The following is a 13,607-nucleotide window of genomic DNA, read 5'->3' as shown; positions in this document are numbered from 1 at the left end:
AAATCGACTTTCCAATATAAAATCAATGGAACTGATACAATAGTTGTTCGTTTGTTCTTTAGATGTGAAAAATAGCCACGAGCAAAACAGGTTAACGCAAATTACTAGGGCACTAAACGCTTCGCACAAATGACATCTACTTCTTTCCAATTAGCAAACATCTGCCCGGCTAGCTCAGTCGGTAGAGCATGAGACTCTTAATCTCAGGGTCGTGGGTTCGAGCCCCACGTTGGGCGGTTAATTTTTATTGTATCGGTTTGGCAATTTGGAAAAGGCATAATAAACATACACGATAACTGAAAACTAGTTACTTTTTTATTTACCAACTAATAGTTATTACACAGATTTCATAAACGGCGGTCTATATAAAAGTGCACGATTTCGTGCGGTCATTTACACAAAGACATGCATTGATCACAGCTGCACCCGTGAAGTTCGTGCAAAAACTGCCTGTGGTGAGCATTTCAAAATCAGAAAACGAAATCGGACTCTGCATGCGGATGCCATTCAAATGTTGTGTACGCCCATTTAATTGAACCCATTTTGTCCACATTGAAACGAGTGTGGTTGATCATATTAAAGAATAGATACTTTGTGTTATGCCAGTTGACAATCAGGTCTATAAAAACTTTGTTTCAATAGATATTGATTGCAATTTTCTTTTCATTCCAGAAATAAAAAAGTATTCGTTAAGATATCTCATATTTGTTCATCGAAAACGTGTGCTGACTTTGACATTGTCGTGTGAATACGAATCGCTTTTAGTGGTCGGCTGTCGAAATTCCTCTGTAATGCTGCTTGCAAAAAGTCTCCGACCACGACGAGACTCGAACTCGCAATCTTCTGATTCGAAGTCAGACGCCTTATCCATTAGGCCACGCGGTCATAGCAATACATTCTGGCAAAATACAACTTAAACGTCGCGAATCAGGATAGCGTCATTTTCTTCCTCTCGGAATAATTTGCTCTTGACGTTTTCACACATGGTCAAGACAACACAATACTCAATTTGCAAGCTTAACGAATCATATTTATATGCTATATACTAGTAATGCATTATTACTGGTTCTTGAAAACATTGAAACAGTTTTCCGAGATTTTGGCGCCAACATTGTTTTCACACACGAGAGACAAAAAATCGACTTTCCAATATAAAATCAATGGAACTGATACAATAGTTGTTCGTTTGTTCTTTAGATGTGAAAAATAGCCACGAGCAAAACAGGTTAACGCAAATTACTAGGGCACTAAACGCTTCGCACAAATGACATCTACTTCTTTCCAATTAGCAAACATCTGCCCGGCTAGCTCAGTCGGTAGAGCATGAGACTCTTAATCTCAGGGTCGTGGGTTCGAGCCCCACGTTGGGCGGTTAATTTTTATTGTATCGGTTTGGCAATTTGGAAAAGGCATAATAAACATACACGATAACTGAAAACTAGTTACTTTTTTATTTACCAACTAATAGTTATTACACAGATTTCATAAACGGCGGTCTATATAAAAGTGCACGATTTCGTGCGGTCATTTACACAAAGACATGCATTGATCACAGCTGCACCCGTGAAGTTCGTGCAAAAACTGCCTGTGGTGAGCATTTCAAAATCAGAAAACGAAATCGGACTCTGCATGCGGATGCCATTCAAATGTTGTGTACGCCCATTTAATTGAACCCATTTTGTCCACATTGAAACGAGTGTGGTTGATCATATTAAAGAATAGATACTTTGTGTTATGCCAGTTGACAATCAGGTCTATAAAAACTTTGTTTCAATAGATATTGATTGCAATTTTCTTTTCATTCCAGAAATAAAAAAGTATTCGTTAAGATATCTCATATTTGTTCATCGAAAACGTGTGCTGACTTTGACATTGTCGTGTGAATACGAATCGCTTTTAGTGGTCGGCTGTCGAAATTCCTCTGTAATGCTGCTTGCAAAAAGTCTCCGACCACGACGAGACTCGAACTCGCAATCTTCTGATTCGAAGTCAGACGCCTTATCCATTAGGCCACGCGGTCATAGCAATACATTCTGGCAAAATACAACTTAAACGTCGCGAATCAGGATAGCGTCATTTTCTTCCTCTCGGAATAATTTGCTCTTGACGTTTTCACACATGGTCAAGACAACACAATACTCAATTTGCAAGCTTAACGAATCATATTTATATGCTATATACTAGTAATGCATTATTACTGGTTCTTGAAAACATTGAAACAGTTTTCCGAGATTTTGGCGCCAACATTGTTTTCACACACGAGAGACAAAAAATCGACTTTCCAATATAAAATCAATGGAACTGATACAATAGTTGTTCGTTTGTTCTTTAGATGTGAAAAATAGCCACGAGCAAAACAGGTTAACGCAAATTACTAGGGCACTAAACGCTTCGCACAAATGACATCTACTTCTTTCCAATTAGCAAACATCTGCCCGGCTAGCTCAGTCGGTAGAGCATGAGACTCTTAATCTCAGGGTCGTGGGTTCGAGCCCCACGTTGGGCGGTTAATTTTTATTGTATCGGTTTGGCAATTTGGAAAAGGCATAATAAACATACACGATAACTGAAAACTAGTTACTTTTTTATTTACCAACTAATAGTTATTACACAGATTTCATAAACGGCGGTCTATATAAAAGTGCACGATTTCGTGCGGTCATTTACACAAAGACATGCATTGATCACAGCTGCACCCGTGAAGTTCGTGCAAAAACTGCCTGTGGTGAGCATTTCAAAATCAGAAAACGAAATCGGACTCTGCATGCGGATGCCATTCAAATGTTGTGTACGCCCATTTAATTGAACCCATTTTGTCCACATTGAAACGAGTGTGGTTGATCATATTAAAGAATAGATACTTTGTGTTATGCCAGTTGACAATCAGGTCTATAAAAACTTTGTTTCAATAGATATTGATTGCAATTTTCTTTTCATTCCAGAAATAAAAAAGTATTCGTTAAGATATCTCATATTTGTTCATCGAAAACGTGTGCTGACTTTGACATTGTCGTGTGAATACGAATCGCTTTTAGTGGTCGGCTGTCGAAATTCCTCTGTAATGCTGCTTGCAAAAAGTCTCCGACCACGACGAGACTCGAACTCGCAATCTTCTGATTCGAAGTCAGACGCCTTATCCATTAGGCCACGCGGTCATAGCAATACATTCTGGCAAAATACAACTTAAACGTCGCGAATCAGGATAGCGTCATTTTCTTCCTCTCGGAATAATTTGCTCTTGACGTTTTCACACATGGTCAAGACAACACAATACTCAATTTGCAAGCTTAACGAATCATATTTATATGCTATATACTAGTAATGCATTATTACTGGTTCTTGAAAACATTGAAACAGTTTTCCGAGATTTTGGCGCCAACATTGTTTTCACACACGAGAGACAAAAAATCGACTTTCCAATATAAAATCAATGGAACTGATACAATAGTTGTTCGTTTGTTCTTTAGATGTGAAAAATAGCCACGAGCAAAACAGGTTAACGCAAATTACTAGGGCACTAAACGCTTCGCACAAATGACATCTACTTCTTTCCAATTAGCAAACATCTGCCCGGCTAGCTCAGTCGGTAGAGCATGAGACTCTTAATCTCAGGGTCGTGGGTTCGAGCCCCACGTTGGGCGGTTAATTTTTATTGTATCGGTTTGGCAATTTGGAAAAGGCATAATAAACATACACGATAACTGAAAACTAGTTACTTTTTTATTTACCAACTAATAGTTATTACACAGATTTCATAAACGGCGGTCTATATAAAAGTGCACGATTTCGTGCGGTCATTTACACAAAGACATGCATTGATCACAGCTGCACCCGTGAAGTTCGTGCAAAAACTGCCTGTGGTGAGCATTTCAAAATCAGAAAACGAAATCGGACTCTGCATGCGGATGCCATTCAAATGTTGTGTACGCCCATTTAATTGAACCCATTTTGTCCACATTGAAACGAGTGTGGTTGATCATATTAAAGAATAGATACTTTGTGTTATGCCAGTTGACAATCAGGTCTATAAAAACTTTGTTTCAATAGATATTGATTGCAATTTTCTTTTCATTCCAGAAATAAAAAAGTATTCGTTAAGATATCTCATATTTGTTCATCGAAAACGTGTGCTGACTTTGACATTGTCGTGTGAATACGAATCGCTTTTAGTGGTCGGCTGTCGAAATTCCTCTGTAATGCTGCTTGCAAAAAGTCTCCGACCACGACGAGACTCGAACTCGCAATCTTCTGATTCGAAGTCAGACGCCTTATCCATTAGGCCACGCGGTCATAGCAATACATTCTGGCAAAATACAACTTAAACGTCGCGAATCAGGATAGCGTCATTTTCTTCCTCTCGGAATAATTTGCTCTTGACGTTTTCACACATGGTCAAGACAACACAATACTCAATTTGCAAGCTTAACGAATCATATTTATATGCTATATACTAGTAATGCATTATTACTGGTTCTTGAAAACATTGAAACAGTTTTCCGAGATTTTGGCGCCAACATTGTTTTCACACACGAGAGACAAAAAATCGACTTTCCAATATAAAATCAATGGAACTGATACAATAGTTGTTCGTTTGTTCTTTAGATGTGAAAAATAGCCACGAGCAAAACAGGTTAACGCAAATTACTAGGGCACTAAACGCTTCGCACAAATGACATCTACTTCTTTCCAATTAGCAAACATCTGCCCGGCTAGCTCAGTCGGTAGAGCATGAGACTCTTAATCTCAGGGTCGTGGGTTCGAGCCCCACGTTGGGCGGTTAATTTTTATTGTATCGGTTTGGCAATTTGGAAAAGGCATAATAAACATACACGATAACTGAAAACTAGTTACTTTTTTATTTACCAACTAATAGTTATTACACAGATTTCATAAACGGCGGTCTATATAAAAGTGCACGATTTCGTGCGGTCATTTACACAAAGACATGCATTGATCACAGCTGCACCCGTGAAGTTCGTGCAAAAACTGCCTGTGGTGAGCATTTCAAAATCAGAAAACGAAATCGGACTCTGCATGCGGATGCCATTCAAATGTTGTGTACGCCCATTTAATTGAACCCATTTTGTCCACATTGAAACGAGTGTGGTTGATCATATTAAAGAATAGATACTTTGTGTTATGCCAGTTGACAATCAGGTCTATAAAAACTTTGTTTCAATAGATATTGATTGCAATTTTCTTTTCATTCCAGAAATAAAAAAGTATTCGTTAAGATATCTCATATTTGTTCATCGAAAACGTGTGCTGACTTTGACATTGTCGTGTGAATACGAATCGCTTTTAGTGGTCGGCTGTCGAAATTCCTCTGTAATGCTGCTTGCAAAAAGTCTCCGACCACGACGAGACTCGAACTCGCAATCTTCTGATTCGAAGTCAGACGCCTTATCCATTAGGCCACGCGGTCATAGCAATACATTCTGGCAAAATACAACTTAAACGTCGCGAATCAGGATAGCGTCATTTTCTTCCTCTCGGAATAATTTGCTCTTGACGTTTTCACACATGGTCAAGACAACACAATACTCAATTTGCAAGCTTAACGAATCATATTTATATGCTATATACTAGTAATGCATTATTACTGGTTCTTGAAAACATTGAAACAGTTTTCCGAGATTTTGGCGCCAACATTGTTTTCACACACGAGAGACAAAAAATCGACTTTCCAATATAAAATCAATGGAACTGATACAATAGTTGTTCGTTTGTTCTTTAGATGTGAAAAATAGCCACGAGCAAAACAGGTTAACGCAAATTACTAGGGCACTAAACGCTTCGCACAAATGACATCTACTTCTTTCCAATTAGCAAACATCTGCCCGGCTAGCTCAGTCGGTAGAGCATGAGACTCTTAATCTCAGGGTCGTGGGTTCGAGCCCCACGTTGGGCGGTTAATTTTTATTGTATCGGTTTGGCAATTTGGAAAAGGCATAATAAACATACACGATAACTGAAAACTAGTTACTTTTTTATTTACCAACTAATAGTTATTACACAGATTTCATAAACGGCGGTCTATATAAAAGTGCACGATTTCGTGCGGTCATTTACACAAAGACATGCATTGATCACAGCTGCACCCGTGAAGTTCGTGCAAAAACTGCCTGTGGTGAGCATTTCAAAATCAGAAAACGAAATCGGACTCTGCATGCGGATGCCATTCAAATGTTGTGTACGCCCATTTAATTGAACCCATTTTGTCCACATTGAAACGAGTGTGGTTGATCATATTAAAGAATAGATACTTTGTGTTATGCCAGTTGACAATCAGGTCTATAAAAACTTTGTTTCAATAGATATTGATTGCAATTTTCTTTTCATTCCAGAAATAAAAAAGTATTCGTTAAGATATCTCATATTTGTTCATCGAAAACGTGTGCTGACTTTGACATTGTCGTGTGAATACGAATCGCTTTTAGTGGTCGGCTGTCGAAATTCCTCTGTAATGCTGCTTGCAAAAAGTCTCCGACCACGACGAGACTCGAACTCGCAATCTTCTGATTCGAAGTCAGACGCCTTATCCATTAGGCCACGCGGTCATAGCAATACATTCTGGCAAAATACAACTTAAACGTCGCGAATCAGGATAGCGTCATTTTCTTCCTCTCGGAATAATTTGCTCTTGACGTTTTCACACATGGTCAAGACAACACAATACTCAATTTGCAAGCTTAACGAATCATATTTATATGCTATATACTAGTAATGCATTATTACTGGTTCTTGAAAACATTGAAACAGTTTTCCGAGATTTTGGCGCCAACATTGTTTTCACACACGAGAGACAAAAAATCGACTTTCCAATATAAAATCAATGGAACTGATACAATAGTTGTTCGTTTGTTCTTTAGATGTGAAAAATAGCCACGAGCAAAACAGGTTAACGCAAATTACTAGGGCACTAAACGCTTCGCACAAATGACATCTACTTCTTTCCAATTAGCAAACATCTGCCCGGCTAGCTCAGTCGGTAGAGCATGAGACTCTTAATCTCAGGGTCGTGGGTTCGAGCCCCACGTTGGGCGGTTAATTTTTATTGTATCGGTTTGGCAATTTGGAAAAGGCATAATAAACATACACGATAACTGAAAACTAGTTACTTTTTTATTTACCAACTAATAGTTATTACACAGATTTCATAAACGGCGGTCTATATAAAAGTGCACGATTTCGTGCGGTCATTTACACAAAGACATGCATTGATCACAGCTGCACCCGTGAAGTTCGTGCAAAAACTGCCTGTGGTGAGCATTTCAAAATCAGAAAACGAAATCGGACTCTGCATGCGGATGCCATTCAAATGTTGTGTACGCCCATTTAATTGAACCCATTTTGTCCACATTGAAACGAGTGTGGTTGATCATATTAAAGAATAGATACTTTGTGTTATGCCAGTTGACAATCAGGTCTATAAAAACTTTGTTTCAATAGATATTGATTGCAATTTTCTTTTCATTCCAGAAATAAAAAAGTATTCGTTAAGATATCTCATATTTGTTCATCGAAAACGTGTGCTGACTTTGACATTGTCGTGTGAATACGAATCGCTTTTAGTGGTCGGCTGTCGAAATTCCTCTGTAATGCTGCTTGCAAAAAGTCTCCGACCACGACGAGACTCGAACTCGCAATCTTCTGATTCGAAGTCAGACGCCTTATCCATTAGGCCACGCGGTCATAGCAATACATTCTGGCAAAATACAACTTAAACGTCGCGAATCAGGATAGCGTCATTTTCTTCCTCTCGGAATAATTTGCTCTTGACGTTTTCACACATGGTCAAGACAACACAATACTCAATTTGCAAGCTTAACGAATCATATTTATATGCTATATACTAGTAATGCATTATTACTGGTTCTTGAAAACATTGAAACAGTTTTCCGAGATTTTGGCGCCAACATTGTTTTCACACACGAGAGACAAAAAATCGACTTTCCAATATAAAATCAATGGAACTGATACAATAGTTGTTCGTTTGTTCTTTAGATGTGAAAAATAGCCACGAGCAAAACAGGTTAACGCAAATTACTAGGGCACTAAACGCTTCGCACAAATGACATCTACTTCTTTCCAATTAGCAAACATCTGCCCGGCTAGCTCAGTCGGTAGAGCATGAGACTCTTAATCTCAGGGTCGTGGGTTCGAGCCCCACGTTGGGCGGTTAATTTTTATTGTATCGGTTTGGCAATTTGGAAAAGGCATAATAAACATACACGATAACTGAAAACTAGTTACTTTTTTATTTACCAACTAATAGTTATTACACAGATTTCATAAACGGCGGTCTATATAAAAGTGCACGATTTCGTGCGGTCATTTACACAAAGACATGCATTGATCACAGCTGCACCCGTGAAGTTCGTGCAAAAACTGCCTGTGGTGAGCATTTCAAAATCAGAAAACGAAATCGGACTCTGCATGCGGATGCCATTCAAATGTTGTGTACGCCCATTTAATTGAACCCATTTTGTCCACATTGAAACGAGTGTGGTTGATCATATTAAAGAATAGATACTTTGTGTTATGCCAGTTGACAATCAGGTCTATAAAAACTTTGTTTCAATAGATATTGATTGCAATTTTCTTTTCATTCCAGAAATAAAAAAGTATTCGTTAAGATATCTCATATTTGTTCATCGAAAACGTGTGCTGACTTTGACATTGTCGTGTGAATACGAATCGCTTTTAGTGGTCGGCTGTCGAAATTCCTCTGTAATGCTGCTTGCAAAAAGTCTCCGACCACGACGAGACTCGAACTCGCAATCTTCTGATTCGAAGTCAGACGCCTTATCCATTAGGCCACGCGGTCATAGCAATACATTCTGGCAAAATACAACTTAAACGTCGCGAATCAGGATAGCGTCATTTTCTTCCTCTCGGAATAATTTGCTCTTGACGTTTTCACACATGGTCAAGACAACACAATACTCAATTTGCAAGCTTAACGAATCATATTTATATGCTATATACTAGTAATGCATTATTACTGGTTCTTGAAAACATTGAAACAGTTTTCCGAGATTTTGGCGCCAACATTGTTTTCACACACGAGAGACAAAAAATCGACTTTCCAATATAAAATCAATGGAACTGATACAATAGTTGTTCGTTTGTTCTTTAGATGTGAAAAATAGCCACGAGCAAAACAGGTTAACGCAAATTACTAGGGCACTAAACGCTTCGCACAAATGACATCTACTTCTTTCCAATTAGCAAACATCTGCCCGGCTAGCTCAGTCGGTAGAGCATGAGACTCTTAATCTCAGGGTCGTGGGTTCGAGCCCCACGTTGGGCGGTTAATTTTTATTGTATCGGTTTGGCAATTTGGAAAAGGCATAATAAACATACACGATAACTGAAAACTAGTTACTTTTTTATTTACCAACTAATAGTTATTACACAGATTTCATAAACGGCGGTCTATATAAAAGTGCACGATTTCGTGCGGTCATTTACACAAAGACATGCATTGATCACAGCTGCACCCGTGAAGTTCGTGCAAAAACTGCCTGTGGTGAGCATTTCAAAATCAGAAAACGAAATCGGACTCTGCATGCGGATGCCATTCAAATGTTGTGTACGCCCATTTAATTGAACCCATTTTGTCCACATTGAAACGAGTGTGGTTGATCATATTAAAGAATAGATACTTTGTGTTATGCCAGTTGACAATCAGGTCTATAAAAACTTTGTTTCAATAGATATTGATTGCAATTTTCTTTTCATTCCAGAAATAAAAAAGTATTCGTTAAGATATCTCATATTTGTTCATCGAAAACGTGTGCTGACTTTGACATTGTCGTGTGAATACGAATCGCTTTTAGTGGTCGGCTGTCGAAATTCCTCTGTAATGCTGCTTGCAAAAAGTCTCCGACCACGACGAGACTCGAACTCGCAATCTTCTGATTCGAAGTCAGACGCCTTATCCATTAGGCCACGCGGTCATAGCAATACATTCTGGCAAAATACAACTTAAACGTCGCGAATCAGGATAGCGTCATTTTCTTCCTCTCGGAATAATTTGCTCTTGACGTTTTCACACATGGTCAAGACAACACAATACTCAATTTGCAAGCTTAACGAATCATATTTATATGCTATATACTAGTAATGCATTATTACTGGTTCTTGAAAACATTGAAACAGTTTTCCGAGATTTTGGCGCCAACATTGTTTTCACACACGAGAGACAAAAAATCGACTTTCCAATATAAAATCAATGGAACTGATACAATAGTTGTTCGTTTGTTCTTTAGATGTGAAAAATAGCCACGAGCAAAACAGGTTAACGCAAATTACTAGGGCACTAAACGCTTCGCACAAATGACATCTACTTCTTTCCAATTAGCAAACATCTGCCCGGCTAGCTCAGTCGGTAGAGCATGAGACTCTTAATCTCAGGGTCGTGGGTTCGAGCCCCACGTTGGGCGGTTAATTTTTATTGTATCGGTTTGGCAATTTGGAAAAGGCATAATAAACATACACGATAACTGAAAACTAGTTACTTTTTTATTTACCAACTAATAGTTATTACACAGATTTCATAAACGGCGGTCTATATAAAAGTGCACGATTTCGTGCGGTCATTTACACAAAGACATGCATTGATCACAGCTGCACCCGTGAAGTTCGTGCAAAAACTGCCTGTGGTGAGCATTTCAAAATCAGAAAACGAAATCGGACTCTGCATGCGGATGCCATTCAAATGTTGTGTACGCCCATTTAATTGAACCCATTTTGTCCACATTGAAACGAGTGTGGTTGATCATATTAAAGAATAGATACTTTGTGTTATGCCAGTTGACAATCAGGTCTATAAAAACTTTGTTTCAATAGATATTGATTGCAATTTTCTTTTCATTCCAGAAATAAAAAAGTATTCGTTAAGATATCTCATATTTGTTCATCGAAAACGTGTGCTGACTTTGACATTGTCGTGTGAATACGAATCGCTTTTAGTGGTCGGCTGTCGAAATTCCTCTGTAATGCTGCTTGCAAAAAGTCTCCGACCACGACGAGACTCGAACTCGCAATCTTCTGATTCGAAGTCAGACGCCTTATCCATTAGGCCACGCGGTCATAGCAATACATTCTGGCAAAATACAACTTAAACGTCGCGAATCAGGATAGCGTCATTTTCTTCCTCTCGGAATAATTTGCTCTTGACGTTTTCACACATGGTCAAGACAACACAATACTCAATTTGCAAGCTTAACGAATCATATTTATATGCTATATACTAGTAATGCATTATTACTGGTTCTTGAAAACATTGAAACAGTTTTCCGAGATTTTGGCGCCAACATTGTTTTCACACACGAGAGACAAAAAATCGACTTTCCAATATAAAATCAATGGAACTGATACAATAGTTGTTCGTTTGTTCTTTAGATGTGAAAAATAGCCACGAGCAAAACAGGTTAACGCAAATTACTAGGGCACTAAACGCTTCGCACAAATGACATCTACTTCTTTCCAATTAGCAAACATCTGCCCGGCTAGCTCAGTCGGTAGAGCATGAGACTCTTAATCTCAGGGTCGTGGGTTCGAGCCCCACGTTGGGCGGTTAATTTTTATTGTATCGGTTTGGCAATTTGGAAAAGGCATAATAAACATACACGATAACTGAAAACTAGTTACTTTTTTATTTACCAACTAATAGTTATTACACAGATTTCATAAACGGCGGTCTATATAAAAGTGCACGATTTCGTGCGGTCATTTACACAAAGACATGCATTGATCACAGCTGCACCCGTGAAGTTCGTGCAAAAACTGCCTGTGGTGAGCATTTCAAAATCAGAAAACGAAATCGGACTCTGCATGCGGATGCCATTCAAATGTTGTGTACGCCCATTTAATTGAACCCATTTTGTCCACATTGAAACGAGTGTGGTTGATCATATTAAAGAATAGATACTTTGTGTTATGCCAGTTGACAATCAGGTCTATAAAAACTTTGTTTCAATAGATATTGATTGCAATTTTCTTTTCATTCCAGAAATAAAAAAGTATTCGTTAAGATATCTCATATTTGTTCATCGAAAACGTGTGCTGACTTTGACATTGTCGTGTGAATACGAATCGCTTTTAGTGGTCGGCTGTCGAAATTCCTCTGTAATGCTGCTTGCAAAAAGTCTCCGACCACGACGAGACTCGAACTCGCAATCTTCTGATTCGAAGTCAGACGCCTTATCCATTAGGCCACGCGGTCATAGCAATACATTCTGGCAAAATACAACTTAAACGTCGCGAATCAGGATAGCGTCATTTTCTTCCTCTCGGAATAATTTGCTCTTGACGTTTTCACACATGGTCAAGACAACACCTTAGGCACTAAACGCTTCGCACAAATGACATCTACTTCTTTCCGATTAGCAAACATCTGCCCGGCTAGCTCAGTCGGTAGAGCATGAGACTCGTTCGGCATTTTAGATAGCATTACTGTGTTGAGTATGAATAGGGTATATTTTTTCACCTTCTGTTAAAATCCAAAATAAAGTTTGCCCTATTTACTCAGATAATCATCCACCAGATACATTTCAGAATCACACAAAATTTCATAGACGTTGAAAGTTTGATGTATACCCTTTGAATATACTCAAAAATTAAGCACATTTACACAATTTTAACCTCAGTGCGCTATCCCATTTAAAAGATAGTATGTTTATTAAGGGACTTTATTCGTGGGTACTGGACTGGTATCCTGTCAACTGAGTTTCTATTCTATATCTAATTCTTAATTTCCACCTGGCTCAGTCGGTTGATCATGAAATTATGTGATGGTCAAGTAGACTTTTTAATGAATGGACTTTGCTTTTGTGTTCAGTGAAATAACTCTATTGTATGTGATTGATCGGATATCCAAGCTAAATGATGGAATATATGTGATTCTAAGTTGTATCAAAAGTAAGTTCTTTTTATTGATATACTGCAAACATAGTGGTTTTGAAATAAGCTACCCGAAGGTAAACTATCATAGCTGTTGATGTATATTCATAAATGGAGATACTCCCATCGTTACTGATTAACATTAAATAACTGTAAACTAGAAATTATAAACTCTTATTAAACTAGATCAAAGAATAAATCGCAAAAGTGATTCGCGCACACTTGACGGTTTGACAGAAAACTCAATCTAATTATGTAGACGAAATGTGTGTTTGGCGTACACAAATATAAGCCTGGTATCTTTAATGAGTTGTTTTCTTCTGATTTTGATGTTGATTAAAACAAATATACAGATCAAATTTTTTGAAGTGGATAATCAGCTGTGTAAAGAGGGATAACTCTAATTTATCTTGATATCTATTCAGATACAATAAGTCTAAACTGAGGTCCGCGTCAGCTTAAAGTTCCTATAAATATTGTATATCATTTGCTAATATAACTGTTCATTGTTATAAATGTATACAATGTATGATTTGGGTGCATTATTTTGGTCCATATGGACGTAACTAGCAAATAAATGTGTTATTATGAGCCATACAAAGATTAAACTGTTAATTAACATAAATTGACGACGTACAAATAAATGCAGATACATGTTACAACGATTTGACTTCTGCATTAAACCGCCCGCTAAA

At 38.0% G+C, this 13,607-nt stretch overlaps 22 non-coding genes across 22 annotated transcripts; 11 read left to right on the top strand and 11 right to left on the bottom strand.

Annotated features, from left to right (window-relative positions):
- The first annotated feature begins 163 nt into the window (after positions 1–163).
- Trnak-cuu (transfer RNA lysine (anticodon CUU)) lies at positions 164–236 on the top strand. Its single transcript has one exon. It is a non-coding gene; the product is annotated as a tRNA-Lys (tRNA).
- Positions 237–812: 576 nt separating this feature from the next.
- Positions 813–885, bottom strand: Trnar-ucg (transfer RNA arginine (anticodon UCG)). The gene has a single exon. It is a non-coding gene; the product is annotated as a tRNA-Arg (tRNA).
- Positions 886–1,298: 413 nt separating this feature from the next.
- Positions 1,299–1,371, top strand: Trnak-cuu (transfer RNA lysine (anticodon CUU)). Its single transcript has one exon. It is a non-coding gene; the product is annotated as a tRNA-Lys (tRNA).
- Positions 1,372–1,947: 576 nt separating this feature from the next.
- Positions 1,948–2,020, bottom strand: Trnar-ucg (transfer RNA arginine (anticodon UCG)). The gene has a single exon. It is a non-coding gene; the product is annotated as a tRNA-Arg (tRNA).
- Positions 2,021–2,433: 413 nt separating this feature from the next.
- Positions 2,434–2,506, top strand: Trnak-cuu (transfer RNA lysine (anticodon CUU)). The gene has a single exon. It is a non-coding gene; the product is annotated as a tRNA-Lys (tRNA).
- Positions 2,507–3,082: 576 nt separating this feature from the next.
- Trnar-ucg (transfer RNA arginine (anticodon UCG)) lies at positions 3,083–3,155 on the bottom strand. The gene has a single exon. It is a non-coding gene; the product is annotated as a tRNA-Arg (tRNA).
- A 413-nt stretch (positions 3,156–3,568) lies between these two features.
- Trnak-cuu (transfer RNA lysine (anticodon CUU)) lies at positions 3,569–3,641 on the top strand. The gene has a single exon. It is a non-coding gene; the product is annotated as a tRNA-Lys (tRNA).
- A 576-nt stretch (positions 3,642–4,217) lies between these two features.
- Trnar-ucg (transfer RNA arginine (anticodon UCG)) lies at positions 4,218–4,290 on the bottom strand. Its single transcript has one exon. It is a non-coding gene; the product is annotated as a tRNA-Arg (tRNA).
- A 413-nt stretch (positions 4,291–4,703) lies between these two features.
- Positions 4,704–4,776, top strand: Trnak-cuu (transfer RNA lysine (anticodon CUU)). Its single transcript has one exon. It is a non-coding gene; the product is annotated as a tRNA-Lys (tRNA).
- Positions 4,777–5,352: 576 nt separating this feature from the next.
- On the bottom strand, positions 5,353–5,425 carry Trnar-ucg (transfer RNA arginine (anticodon UCG)). The gene has a single exon. It is a non-coding gene; the product is annotated as a tRNA-Arg (tRNA).
- A 413-nt stretch (positions 5,426–5,838) lies between these two features.
- Trnak-cuu (transfer RNA lysine (anticodon CUU)) lies at positions 5,839–5,911 on the top strand. Its single transcript has one exon. It is a non-coding gene; the product is annotated as a tRNA-Lys (tRNA).
- Positions 5,912–6,487: 576 nt separating this feature from the next.
- On the bottom strand, positions 6,488–6,560 carry Trnar-ucg (transfer RNA arginine (anticodon UCG)). The gene has a single exon. It is a non-coding gene; the product is annotated as a tRNA-Arg (tRNA).
- A 413-nt stretch (positions 6,561–6,973) lies between these two features.
- Trnak-cuu (transfer RNA lysine (anticodon CUU)) lies at positions 6,974–7,046 on the top strand. The gene has a single exon. It is a non-coding gene; the product is annotated as a tRNA-Lys (tRNA).
- Positions 7,047–7,622: 576 nt separating this feature from the next.
- Trnar-ucg (transfer RNA arginine (anticodon UCG)) lies at positions 7,623–7,695 on the bottom strand. The gene has a single exon. It is a non-coding gene; the product is annotated as a tRNA-Arg (tRNA).
- A 413-nt stretch (positions 7,696–8,108) lies between these two features.
- Trnak-cuu (transfer RNA lysine (anticodon CUU)) lies at positions 8,109–8,181 on the top strand. Its single transcript has one exon. It is a non-coding gene; the product is annotated as a tRNA-Lys (tRNA).
- Positions 8,182–8,757: 576 nt separating this feature from the next.
- Positions 8,758–8,830, bottom strand: Trnar-ucg (transfer RNA arginine (anticodon UCG)). The gene has a single exon. It is a non-coding gene; the product is annotated as a tRNA-Arg (tRNA).
- Positions 8,831–9,243: 413 nt separating this feature from the next.
- Positions 9,244–9,316, top strand: Trnak-cuu (transfer RNA lysine (anticodon CUU)). Its single transcript has one exon. It is a non-coding gene; the product is annotated as a tRNA-Lys (tRNA).
- A 576-nt stretch (positions 9,317–9,892) lies between these two features.
- Trnar-ucg (transfer RNA arginine (anticodon UCG)) lies at positions 9,893–9,965 on the bottom strand. The gene has a single exon. It is a non-coding gene; the product is annotated as a tRNA-Arg (tRNA).
- A 413-nt stretch (positions 9,966–10,378) lies between these two features.
- Trnak-cuu (transfer RNA lysine (anticodon CUU)) lies at positions 10,379–10,451 on the top strand. The gene has a single exon. It is a non-coding gene; the product is annotated as a tRNA-Lys (tRNA).
- Positions 10,452–11,027: 576 nt separating this feature from the next.
- Trnar-ucg (transfer RNA arginine (anticodon UCG)) lies at positions 11,028–11,100 on the bottom strand. The gene has a single exon. It is a non-coding gene; the product is annotated as a tRNA-Arg (tRNA).
- A 413-nt stretch (positions 11,101–11,513) lies between these two features.
- Positions 11,514–11,586, top strand: Trnak-cuu (transfer RNA lysine (anticodon CUU)). The gene has a single exon. It is a non-coding gene; the product is annotated as a tRNA-Lys (tRNA).
- Positions 11,587–12,162: 576 nt separating this feature from the next.
- Positions 12,163–12,235, bottom strand: Trnar-ucg (transfer RNA arginine (anticodon UCG)). Its single transcript has one exon. It is a non-coding gene; the product is annotated as a tRNA-Arg (tRNA).
- Between the last annotated feature and the right edge of the window lie 1,372 nt (positions 12,236–13,607).

This window comes from Mytilus californianus, unplaced genomic scaffold (genome assembly GCF_021869535.1).
Source record: "Mytilus californianus isolate M0D057914Y unplaced genomic scaffold, xbMytCali1.0.p SCAF_4, whole genome shotgun sequence".
NCBI lineage: Eukaryota > Metazoa > Mollusca > Bivalvia > Mytilida > Mytilidae > Mytilus > Mytilus californianus.
Note: the sequence above shows the minus strand (reverse complement) of the source record. Positions and strands in the feature narration are given on the sequence as shown.